General features: G+C 46.7%; 1 protein-coding gene across 10 annotated transcripts in view; it reads right to left on the reverse strand.

The window, feature by feature from the left end:
• TMEM150C (transmembrane protein 150C) overlaps positions 1 to 13,119 on the reverse strand; it is an 81,235-nt gene that overhangs the window by 28,762 nt on the left and 39,354 nt on the right. Inside the window, exon 1 of one of the 10 annotated variants that reach the window (XM_006110904.4) lies at positions 336 to 2,473. The exons of the other annotated variants lie outside the window; for them this stretch is intronic. The gene's annotated coding sequence lies outside the window, so the exon portion shown is untranslated. Of the gene's footprint in view, positions 1 to 335; positions 2,474 to 13,119 lie in introns of those variants that run through there. 10 annotated transcript variants of the gene reach the window in all.

A 13,119-nucleotide genomic window follows, 5' to 3' on the forward strand; every position in this document is an offset into this window, starting at 1 on the left:
ACATCACTGCAGCTGCTGCGATTTAGCCTGGCTGGATTCTCTGTCTGCTCTCTGCAGCTGGCTCTTCTCTGCTGTGCATGCGGCAGAGACTGGGAGAGCCCATTGGAAGGGAGGCATTGCACTCCCTAATGGTCAGTCCCCAAATACTCCACTCTGTAGGCATCCAGGTGTTGGCTCCCATCTTCGCCTCCCCCTCTTCCCCCAAACCCAGCACAAGCTGGGAAAAAAATCAGTCTCTGAGGAAAAGGGTAAATGTTTCACATGACCTTAATCCCCCCCTTCCCCAGCTGGTTAAGGAGTAGTGTGGCCAGATAACTGGACAAAACATGACACACCTCCATGGGCAAAAGGACGGGGATTGGATCTGGAGTCCTCAAGGCTGGAAGTGGACAGCAGGTGGCATCTCCAAGCCCGATTAGGACACAGAGGACCCACAAAGACAGAAAACAAAATGATAGTAACTGGAAGAGTCATTGGGCCCACCTGTACCACAAAACTAACCATGTTTATGCACTGCTGGGGGATCAACATGTTATTACAGGGTTTGGTGCTGTCTGCATGGATTACACCAAAATGCGCAGTGACCAGAAACACACACACCAGCTGTTAACCCAGGGCTCCGTGGCTAGAACAGTGTGTGAAGGACCATCAGCACAGGCAACACCAAACCATAGCATAACAGCGTTAGTCCCCACGGGCAGTAAACATCAGTAAAGACAGTCAGTCGCCCAGGCCCTTGCACACCAAGAAGAGAGAGCTGTTACTTAGGACTACACTGGAACTGAAAGTAATGTGATGCAGCCAAGAAAAGGAAACTTCTACGTGACTTATCACAAAAAAATCTAGCTGCTAGATCTACTAGGGAGTTGAGAGTCCCTAAGGAAGAGCAGAAACAGCAGTCTCAAGAAACACAAAGCTATCTGGACAAAACAATAGTCAGTGTACAGTATGGAAACGTACATGAAGATGGATTAGACACAGGTCTTTTTCACCTGTAGTTTTTCACAAACACCAGCTCTGCCGCACAGCCTCTGCTGCAGCAAGATGCAGATGTCTCTGGGAAGCAGTTCTCATTTTTCTCCTGCAGCCCACAAGTAAATGGGGGCATCCAGAAGCATTGTTAGTGGATGCTGTCACTCCCATATCGAGGGACACTCACTCAGTGACAAAGTCAGTCCCACTCTGCTTCTGGCTAATCTACCACAAAGCTCCATTCATGCCAGCGTTTGATAGACCAGTGTGTACCAAAGGCTGGCTCAATGCTGCAAGACTGGTAACCGACGACCTCGTTCCTTTCCCTGCATCAAGGGAGCAGGTGAGCACATGCCACCTTCTATTCATACATCCATCATTGTCAAGTCTCATGTGTTTACCACTTCTGCTTCTCTACTCTGTTGGCTCTCAGTGTTCCTTGTAACTATGCCAGGAGAATACAACCCTTGTATGGCAGAGGACATCAGGGTTTCTCGTGTTTTCCTCCCTGAAAAGAAACTGCAAAGGATTGAGGCCTCACTGATACAATTAGTAATACAAATAAATACGGCTGATTATTAATACCCTGAAATAGCCCCTCGGATTTCTACAGGGCTTTTTACACAAAGGAATTTTATAAGCTACTTTGGCTTCACTCATTCTACAGATGAAGAAACTAAGGAAAGAGAAGTTTCTGTGATTTTTCCAAAGTCAGATAGCATCTCGGGAACCAAAATTCTTCAGCCCCCTAGATCACAGGGAAGTGAAGACAGACAATGTTCCCCCCAGGAAGTTCTCCCTTCCTGCAGCTGGAAGGAACATTTGAGAAGGTGAACATGGTATTCTGTGGTATGTTCTTTTGTTGCGAACCTCATCTTTTTGGGGAACTAAGATAAAGGCCTGAACCCAATGCCTGCTGCAGTCAGACCTCTCTTGACTTCAGTGGAAGAGGCCTTCAGTAAAGAGTGCTCAATGTAACACTCCCTCTACAATACTTCCACAGACTGTTAATAGAAAATGACATTTGAAATCTTAACTAAACCAATCAGATCGAAAAATAGGGTCCCTCAGGGAAGCCAGTTGTTGAGAAAAATTATTTTATTTCAGTTTGTGAAAAGATCAATAGTGCAAACAATGTCAGTGCTAACGACTCCCATTCCTTGTACTGAAGAAAACCAGCACCAATTTAAAAACAGAAGTGCTGACTGACGCTCGGCTTTCAAAGAGCTCAGATCACCGAGGGCTGGATTTTAAAAAAGACGACAATACAAATCCACCCAACCTGGTCACAAGAGTCTCACTGGGAATAAGGCTGTTAAAGTGCGATTATTTGGCTCACGATTAGTCAAAAAGCACCTCTGCAGAGCCACAGCAGGGGTAGTGCCAGAGGAGCCGACTCGAGACAGGACTGAGCAGTCCTGGCTCATGCCAGCTCCAGAGCCTCCCGCGCTGCGGCTCTGCATTTTAAATGCAGTAAGAGTCACTGGGCTCTTACTATGTTCAAAATGCAGAGGTGCAGCGATCAGCACGAGCTGAGACTGCTTGTCCTGCCTCACGGTGAGTCCAGCAGCCCCTGTTCATGGCAGTCAGGGCTGGCCGTGGACAGGGACTGATTCCTGAGTAGCCCCTGGCTGTGGCCAGCCCTGGCCACCACGAACAGGAGTTGCAGGGCAGCAACAGCCCCTGTCCATGGGGAAGCCCAGCTCCCTGCTGGAATCCCTGCAGACAGGGGCTGCTTCGCAGCAGCATTCCCTATCCCCTCCCCCGGCCCCGCACTGCCTCTGATAGAGGCGGGGAGGGGGTAGGTGGCACCCCAGAGATGGTACTGGCTCCCTCCAGCACCGGCTCCTGTCCCCCCGCCCCTATCTAGTCCCTGCTCGCCCCAAGCTTCCTGCAGCACTTCTGCTCCCCAAGGTCACACAACAGAGCAGTTGAAAAACTAGAAACAGAACTCAGGTCTTCTGGAAAGGGCACTAGCTTAGGCATCACAAGACCATACAGGAAATTTAACTTCTTTTTTTCATCTTTCCCAGTTTAATAACCTTCCTTCTCCATCCCCATCAGGAAAGGGCTCAGGAAAATAGCGTGAACTGAAATAAATGCCAAAGCAGAGCTTAAATTATGAGCTACAGCTGGGTTCAAATTAAAGGCTTAGATGTGACCATCCCAAATATTGGGGGGGAGGAGTCAAAGCCAGGATCCAGAGCTGAATGTAATAGCTCTGTGGATTTCTAATTCATTTATTGCTGTATTAGCCAGGTGCCAGCTGCCAAATTAAGAGTAGTTCATTTCCTTCCAAAGAAAGAACTTTTCTTTTAAACATTGCAGATCCAAGTCTTCCTAGCTTTGTGCTGCTTTCCAAAGATGCTTGCCTTCAAGGACAATAATGTTGTGGGACTATTTTGCAGCATTCATTACTGAGGGACAGCAAACAGCGAGAAGAGTCTTTCATCACACCTTGCAGGTGACATGGCATAAGTTCATAATGAATAATATCCTATTCCTGGACCACACGGGTGAAATCAGGAGGCGTTCTGTCATGAGCTGAGAAAATATTCCATCCTCCCTGGCTTTTTTACCACCCACTGAAGGGCAAAGCTCCATGTTGCCTATGCTGGCACAGAGAGGTTCTGAAATCACTAAGACTCCCACCTAAAGCCCAATGAAATAAACAAAAGGACTTTTGGGTCTTTTGGGGTCAGGCACCATGACCACTGGGCCAGCTTCTCAACTAAGGTGGCAGATTTGCCGTTCTTGGCACTGACTCCCTCCTCAGCTTCAGACACTTTTTGTCAGGCAAAGAAAATAAAAGGCCTTTGTCAGGGATCTGAAGGAAATGTATCTGTCAATAGGGTTCCTCACTCTCTTTACTGTCGCAGGGACCCTGCCATCACTGTTGAGCTAAATCTTAAATTTGTTCAAATGATCAAGTAATCTGCTTGGCGTTAATTACAATTCTTTTCCAGCTCCTCAAATGATTAAACCCCCATTCCAAATAACATACACCCTACAGTTACAGCATGCAGTTCACAAAATACACAACACTGTGCACTCAAGGTTAATTTCATACAAACCTCTCCATTTAACACACTGAGCATAGTTCAAGGCTCTTCCTGAAGTTGACATAGCCAGGAGTATGAATGTAAACAAGAAACCAAATTATCACATTAACAGAGCCGTACATCTTTTTCAAGACGGGAACGTGCAAAAGTGTTTTGAGGATCCAATTCAGAAACTGCATAATATGACAAAGAGAGCTGTTCCTGCCCTTCACAGTGCTGTGCTACTGACTGTTCTCAGGCAATGCAGATGCAGAACACTGATAGGAGAAAGCAGACAGGAAGCTGTTTAAATCATAAGAGGAATTCATGAAGAATTGATATGAATCAATAATGTTAAAATGGGAACAAACAAGGGTTCTTTCCAGAGGAGACACGTTACCTCTTCTTCTTTAAAAAAAAAATCTATGATCACTAGAGCAAGGGATAGCCCATCATTACATTTTAAAAGACATAAATAAGAACATGACGTAACTCCCCCACAATCCACAAACGCCAACAACATACAGAAGGTGCAGAGTGTCTACAGGTTTATGCCATGTGCTCCTATGAAGAGTCTGATCAGTGGTTAAATGACAGAATGCATCAAACTTGTACACTGGTCAGCAAACACTGGGGTAAAAAGAAAGGGCTTTCTTCCAGTTCCCCTCTTCCCCTGGTAACTCCTTACACTGCTCACCCATGCCCGATTGGATGTCCCTCCACAATCCTCCAGCTTTGTTGTCTCCACATACCAATTCTCTTTAAAATGGGATCATGAAATAATGGAAGACAGCACCATCATATGATTTTTGGGAAGTAAGATAATTTTGGAATTATAGTATTGATGTTTGAGAAACAATAAGTATCCTTCATTCATTTATCTTTTGCTTTTTTCTAACTGAAATAATTTTAAGTGACTAGTTCTGGTGAAGCGCATCAGTCTATTTAAACTCAAGGACGGTGGGCAGAGCCTAAGAGAGACAAAGACCCACCCCTTTGGGTCACCATACCAAAGATTGATAACCCTACAAAATGAGGGCTTATATCTTTCCAAAAATTGGCACAGCATCAGTGAAAGCTTCCCCCAACTGTCCCACTGAGAACTGAAATGTATAACCTGAAGTTAAAGAGGAGTATAGAGCAACCGCTCTTTCAGTTCATAGACTTTCTGCTGAGACTACCAGCAAGAAGGGTACTCAGGATGGTAGTGTATGAGACACAGTCATAAGTACCTCCAGATCATCGACGTGTGACATGCTGTATGACACCAGACAGCCATCAGCCAGTAGGAGTGGAGGAATTTTGACTCTGCTCACATTAAAGTAAAGGAAAGCAGAGTTAGAAATCAGCACTGAGCACACACATTTGACCTAAATGTCAAATGGGGATTTTCATGAGAGTCACCAAGAGCACTAGAGCAAATTGCTAAGTCTTTCCCGCTCTAGCAAGTCTGTATAGCGGCTGGCCAGAGCGCTATTTCAGTGGTGCTGCGTGTGTAATTGATAAAAGCATTCAAATGAAAGAGGCTGCATAACAGTTATTTCATAACATCATCGGTACATTTATTGGTGATGCCCACTGAGCCATCAAATATTTTTTGGGATCAATTTAAAAGTTGCAGCTGGTTCTAGTATTGCCCTATTTGAGGGCTACACTCAAATCAGAGTTAAAACAGGCTTAAGAGACGTGGCTGGAGTATCAGGATAGTCACATAAGAGTTTGAAACCTGTGTTTCATAAGAGGCCTCACCTTTATGTCACTACCACCTCTTTCTAGGGGATTGCCACTTACAGAGAAGCCAATTCATGCTTCCCCAACAGCATTCCTACCTTTTGTTGTAGATACTAATATGTACATTAACATCCTTTTCCGATCAGAGACCGTTGGTGTGCAGATGAAATCAAATACGACACAAAACAAATCCAAATAGAGCATGACAGTGCCATAGGTGTGTGCAATGGCATCTGCTAAGGTTGTGCTCCTATCAGATCTTGTGAGCTAAGCAAGGCAGGGGGCCTAGTATGTAAGTGGATGGGTGACATTCAAGGAAAATTAAGTACGCTCTAAAGTGCTGGTGACTCAGTAGGTGGAATTCTATCCTCTGGGGAGACAAGATAGGTCTTTTATTCAACCAACTTCTGTGTCCCGCACCAACAGAAGTTGCTCCAGTAAGAGAGGGTATGTCTACACTACAGCACTAATTCAGACTAACTTAATTCAAACTAAGCTAATTCGAACTAGTGCATCTAGACCTAAAAACTAGTTCAAATTAGCAAAATGCTAATTCGAACTAGCATGTCCACATTGAGTGGACCCTGAACCGAGGTTAAGGATGGCCGGAAGCAGTGCCAGCAGGGCATCAGATTAGGACTTAGAGCGTGGAGCTGCTGTCTCAGGCTAGCCGAGGGCTGTGCTTAAAGGGACCCGACCCCCACCCCGGACAGACAGTTCAGGGGTTCCCCGCTCGCTTGTCTAACTCGATGAGGGACAGCAAAGCAGTCCTGGCTTGGAGTGCCCTGAATGCCCACACTCGGCCCATCACAGCACTCGGCCATCAGCCCGGCTGCACTTGCCCCAGGCTGCCATCCGGGGGGGGTGTCAATCCGGGGGCTGCAGGAGAGCTTCCACCCTAAGGAGCCCGCAGAGCCACCCCAGTCCTCCCATCGGGGGCTCGTACCCCAGTCCTCCCTCACATCCTTCCACTTAACCCTCCCTAGCCCCCCTTCCTGATGTACAAAATAAAGGACACGTGTGTTCAAAAATAGAAACTCTCTTTATTGAACAAAACTCGGGGAGACTGGGAAAAGGAGGTGGGAGAGGGGAAGAGAGAGGGTGGGAGAGGAAACCTGGGAGGAGGGAGCTGGAAGGGGAAAGCCAGGGGAACAAGGAGGAGGGGAAGTATCAAACTATGGTACACCATATCTTCAGTACTGTGTACAGATGTGATCTCCTCACTCCAGAAAAGATATTTTGGCCTTGGAAAAGGTTCAGAAAAGGGCAACTAAAATGATCAGGGGTTTGGAACAGGTCCCATATGAAGAGAGGCTAAAGAGACTGGGACTTCTCAGCTTAGAAAAGAGGAGACGGAGGGAGGATATGATAGAGGTCTATAAAAGCATGAGTGGTGTGGAGAGGGTGCATAAAGAAAAGTTCTTCATTAGTTCCCATAACAGAAGGACTAGAGGACACCAAATGAAATGAATGGGTAGGAGGCTTCAAACTAATAACAGAAATTTCTTCACAAAGCAAATAGTCAACCTGTGGAACTCCTTGCTGCAGGAGGCTGTGAAGGCTAGAACTATAACAGAGTTTAAAGAGAAGTTAGATAAATTCATGGAGGGTGGGTCCATGGAGTGCTATTAGCCAGGGGGTAGAAATGGTGTCCCTGGCCTCTGTGTGGAAGGCTGGAGATGGATGGCACGAGACAAATGGCTTGGTCATGGTCTTCAGTCCATCCCCTCCAGGGTACCTGGTGCTGGCCGCTGTCGGCAGACAGGCTACTGGGCTAGATGGACCTTTGGTCTGACCCAATACGGCCATTCTTATGTTTTTATGTTCTAAGCTCAGCGTCGGGGTCTCACTCGAACACCTTGATTTTCATGCAAACCTGCTCCTGGGTGGCCAGGCTGGCAGCTAGACCTATTTCCTGTGCCTAATGCGGAGGTCGTGGATGTTAGAGGCCTCCCCCCAAACCTGGATGAGGTCCACGATCTCTGCACTAGACCAGACGGGTGCCCGCCTGTTGCGGCCACAGGCAGGCTCCTGAGAGCCTCCAGCCTGGTCCTGGGAAGAGGCGGAGGGATGGGTGGCAGCGGGTGGCTGGCTCGTGCCGTGCCAGGTGCAGGGTCTGCTGGCTGGGTGCTGGCAGGCTTGTACCTGGCATGGGCACCGTAGCCAGACCATGCCCCTTAAGGGCTCCGGGGCCAGAAAGGGGCAGATGAGTTTCCCTGGTTGTGCCCAGAGTGGCCACCAGGGCAAGCTGGGGAGGGCTAGCCTCCCACTAGTTCGAATTAAGTGGCTACACAGCCCTTAATTCGAACTACTTAAGTCGAACTAGGCGTTAGTCCTCGTAGAATGAGGTTTACCTAGTTCGAATTAAGCGCTCCGCTAGTTCGAATTAAGTTCGAACTAGCGGTTTGCCTGTGTAGAGCCTATGAAAGTTAATTCGAACTAACAGCTGTTAGTTCAAATTAACTTTGTAATGTAGACATACCCAGAGAGATTACCTCATCCACCTTGCCTTTAATATCCTGGGACCAACATGGCCACCTGAAATCAGTTTCCTAAGAGCATTTGAATGCATGGTATTGCTGAAGGGGCCATCTTTAAGACAGATCCTAACCATTTGTGGTTGCTGTAAAACCCATCGAACTTTTTGTTAGAGCAGAAGTGTTAGCTGTGGTCAAATTCCAGTTTACATAGCTATATTTTATCTTTCATAGAATCTTAGAACCATAGAGCTGGAAGAGACCTCAGGAGGCCATCAAGTCCAGCCCCCTGCTCTAGGCAGGACCAATCCCAACTAGATCAACCCAGCCAGGGCTTTGTCAAGCCGAGACAAACACCTCCAGGGATGGAGACTCCACTACTTCCCTAGGTAACCCATCCCAGTGCTTCACCACTCTCCTAGTGAAATAGTTTTTCCTAATATCCAACCTGGACCTCTCCCACTGCAACTTGAGACCATTGCTCCTTGTTCTGCCATCTGTCACTACTGAGAACAGCCTCTCTCCGTCCTCTTTGGAACCTCCCTTCAGGAAGTTGAAGGCTGCTATCAAATCCCCCTCACTCTTCGCTTCTACAGACTAAACAGACCCAAACTCCCTCAGCCTCTTCTCATAGGTCATATGCTCCAGCCCCCTAATCATTTTGGTTGCCCTCTGCTGGACCCTCTCCAAAGCATCCATATCCTTTTTGTAGTGGGGGGCCCAGAACTGGACACAACACTCCAGATGTGGCCTCACCAAAGCCGAATAAAGGGGAATAATGACATCTTTGGATCTGCTGGCAATGCTCCTCTTAATGCAACCTAATATGCCATTAGCCTTCTTGGCTGCAAGAGCACACTGTTGACTCATATCCAGCTTCTCATCCACTGTAACTCCCAGGTCCTTTTCTGCAAAACTACTACTTAACTGGTTGGTCCCCAGCCTGCAACAATGCTTGGGATTCTTCCGTCCCAAGTGCAGGACTCTGTTGAACCTCATCAGATTTCTTGTGGCCCAATCCTCCAATTTGTCTAAGTCACTCTGGACTCTATCCCTGCCATCCAGTGTATTTACCTCTCCCCCTAGCTAAGTGTCATCTGCAAACTTGCTGAGGGTGCAATCCATCCCCTCATCCAGGTCATTAATAAAGATATTGAACAAAACAGGTCCTAGAACCGAACCTTGGGGCACTCCGCTAGAAACCAACCGCCATTCTGACATCGAACCATTGATCACTACCCGTTGGGCCTGGCCTTCTAGCTGGCTTTCTATCCATCTTACCGTCCATTTATCCAATCCACATTCCCTTAACTTGCTGGCAAGAATATTGTGGGAGACCGTATCAAAAGCCTTGCTAAAGTCAAGGTATATCACATCCACTGACTTTCCCATGTCCACAGAGCCAGTTACCTCATCATAGAAGCTAATCAGATTGGTCAGGCACGACTTGCCCTTTGTGAATCCATGCTGACTATTCCTAATCACTTTCCTCGCCTCCAAGTGCCTCAAAATGGATTGCTTAAGGATACCTTCCATGATTTTTCCAGGAACCAAGATAAGACTGACTGGCCTATAGTTCCCTGGATCGTCCTTCTTGCCTTTTTTGAAGATGGGTACTACATTTGCCTTTTTCCAATCATCCGGGATCCCTCCCGATCTCCACAACTTTTCCAAGATAATGACCAAAGGCTCCTCAATGACATTTGCTAACTCCCACAGTACCCTCGGATGCATTAAGTCCAGACCCATGGATTTGTGTACGTTTAGCTTTTCTAAATAGTTCCTAACTTGTTCTTTACCCACCACGGGCTGTCGATCTTCATCCCATCTTGCGTCACTTAGCGCATTAGTCAGGGAGCCCACCTTGCCCGTGAAGAGAGAGGCAAAGAAAGCATTGAGTACTTCAGCTTTCCCCACATCATCTGTCACTAGTTTACCTCCTTCATCCAGGAGGGGCCGCACACCCTCTCTGATCACCTTCTTCTTGTTAACATGCCTGTAGAAACCTTTCTTGTTTTCCTTCACATCCTTAGCCAGTCACAATTCCATTTGCACTTTCGCCTTCCTGATAACCCCCCGGCATTCTCAAGCTATACATTTAATCCCCTCCCAGGTCATTTGTCCAAGTTTCCACTTTTTGTAAGCTTCCTTTTTGTGCTTAAGTTCACCAAGGATTTCCTCTATAAGCCAATCCGGTCTCCTACCATGTTTGCCTCTCTTGCTACCCATCGGGATGGTTTCTTTCTGTGCCTTCAATAAGGTTTCTTTAAAATACTGCCAGCTGTCCTGGATTCCTTTCCCCTCCATGTTAGTATCCCATCAGATCTCTGAGGGAGTCAAAGTCTGCTTTTTTGAAGTCCAAAGTGTATATTTTACTACTCTCTTTTCTTCCTTTGGTCAGGATCCTGAAATCTACCATCTCATGATCACTGCTTCCCAGGTTGTCACCCACCTCTGCTTCCCCTATTAGTTCCTCCCTGTTTGTTAGCAGAAGGTCAAGCTGCACATGGTCCCTGGTCGGATCCTTCAGCACTTGTACCAAGTAGTTATCCCCAACATTCTCCAAAAACGTCCTGGATTGCCTGTGTACTGCCATATTTTTTTCTGAAATCCCCTGGGAGTTTCCGCTGATATGGCAGTCTTCACTTCCTACCTTAGACTGCTATGGCTATGTGCCAGTAAATAGCTGCCAGTATTACAGCATAAGCACTGTAGCGAGAGGTTCTGAATACTGAACCATATATCACTTCTTTGCAGAAGGTAAATCACTATGGACCTAGAGAGATTTTTTTTCCTCTTATTTTCTCGTGAATGTGTATATAATTAGAGAGGAGAGAATGGGAATTTGTGTGTGCTTATAAATATCCCTGATGATTCTGATTATTAATAAATGTATACAGTTCTATAAATAAGATATAGCTTGATAAACATATGGTTTTTATATTCTGCTCACATACCTGCCTAGAAGCATTATTCTACAGACAGACACAAGCAAAGACAAAACAGAACGTATAGAGAACGGGGTGTACCAATTTAGACTAAACACTTCGTGGGACAAGATGAATTTCAGTAGCTGTTTGAAAGTAAAGGAAGAGAATGTCAAATTAGCAGAAAAGCCACCCCAAATATTGGTGATAGTACAGAATATGGAACTTCAATAAACAAATGGGCTGGTGAGGAGGAGAGCTGGTAAGGAAGTGAACATAGTGGGTAGGTGAGGTGGAATTATGGATATCTTCAAAGGCAAAAAGAACAGGAATTAATGAAGAGGTTCAGGGGAAAGGGCTGCATCATCATCCCTAGCTAAAACTAATCCTTAATTTAGTCTTTTAATGCAAGTCTTCCCTTATTACCAGAACCCCATTCTTGCATCAACCACTGTGTGGCTTGAATGAGCAGAACAATGCTGATTTTCCTTTCCCTCGCTGCTTTGTTACCTTGATTTCTTCTCAGGCATCATATGGCACATGGTAATTGCTCTTCTGCATTGAATGCAACAGCATGTCACAACACAGTACAGGATGTAAGCAGAATCATTTCCTGATTTTTTTTCTCCTCAACAGAGCTATAACATCATACAGATACAGACACCCTCAATGCAGATGCTGTAAGGACGGTCTTCTTTGTTCACCAGCTCATCGATTTCTAGCTTCATCCCTTCTTTGATCATTAGTTGGAAGCACATTGTCAGCTCCATTCTCCACCATCCCTGCCACTGTATAAGGTGAGCATTAAACTAAGGATATTAAGGACTAGTCAACTAGTCGATCCCCTATCAGAGGGTACGTCTACACTACAGCGCTAGTTCGAACTAACTTAGTTCGAATTAGTTAATTCGAACTAAGCTAGTTCGAACTAACGCATCTAGAACTAAAAACTAGTTCGAACTAGCGTTTTGCTAGTTCGAACTAGTAAGTCCACATTGAGTGGACTCTGAACAGGGCTTAAGGATGGCCGGAAGCAATGCCGGCAGGGCATAAAAGGAGGACTTAGAGCATGGAGATGCTGTCTCAGGCTAGCCGAGGGCTGCGCTTAAAGGGTCCCGACCCCCACCCCGGACACACAGTTCTAAGGGGTGCCCCGCTTGCAAAGAAGTTCTGGCTTGGAGTGCCCTGAGTGCCCACACTGGGCACATCACACCACTCGGCCATCAGCCCGGCTGCACTTGCCGCAGGCTGCCATCTGGGGAGAGGGAGTAATTGGGGGGCTGCAGGAGAGCTTCCACCCCCAGAAGCCCGCAGAGCCAGCCCAGTCCTCCCCATCGGGGGCTCGTACCCCATTCGTCCCTCACCTCCTTCCACTTACCCTTCCCTAGCCCCCCTTCCTGATGTACAAAATAAAGGACAATTGTGGTCAAAAATAGAATCTCTCTTTATTGAACAAAACTGGGGGAGACTGGGAAAAGGAGGTGGGGGAGAGGAAGAGAGAGGCTGGGAGAGGGGAGGGCAACTAAAATGATCAGGGGTTGGGAACAGGTCCCATATGAAGAGAGGCTAAAGAGACTGGGACTTTTCAGCTTAGAAAACAGGAGACGGAGGGGGGACAGGATAGAGGTCTCTAAAAGCAGGGGTTGGGTGGAGAGGGTGCATACAGAAAAGTTCTTCATGAGTTCCCATAAAGAAGGACTAGAGGACACCAAAGGAAAGGAATGGGTAGCAGGCTTCAAACTAGTAACAGAAAGTTCTTCTTCACAAAGCAAAGAGTCAACCTGTGGAACTCCTTGCTGCAGGAGGCTGTGAAGGCTAGAACTAGAACAGAGTTGAAAGGGAAGTGAGATAAAGTGATGGAGGTTGGGTCCATGGAGTGGTATTAGCCAGGGGGTAGGAGTGGTGTCCCTGCCCAAAGTTTGTGGAAGGCTGGAGAGGGATGGCACGAGACAAATGGCTTGGTCATTGTCT

Source organism: Pelodiscus sinensis, chromosome 5 (assembly GCF_049634645.1).
Source record: "Pelodiscus sinensis isolate JC-2024 chromosome 5, ASM4963464v1, whole genome shotgun sequence".
Classification (NCBI taxonomy): domain Eukaryota; kingdom Metazoa; phylum Chordata; order Testudines; family Trionychidae; genus Pelodiscus; species Pelodiscus sinensis.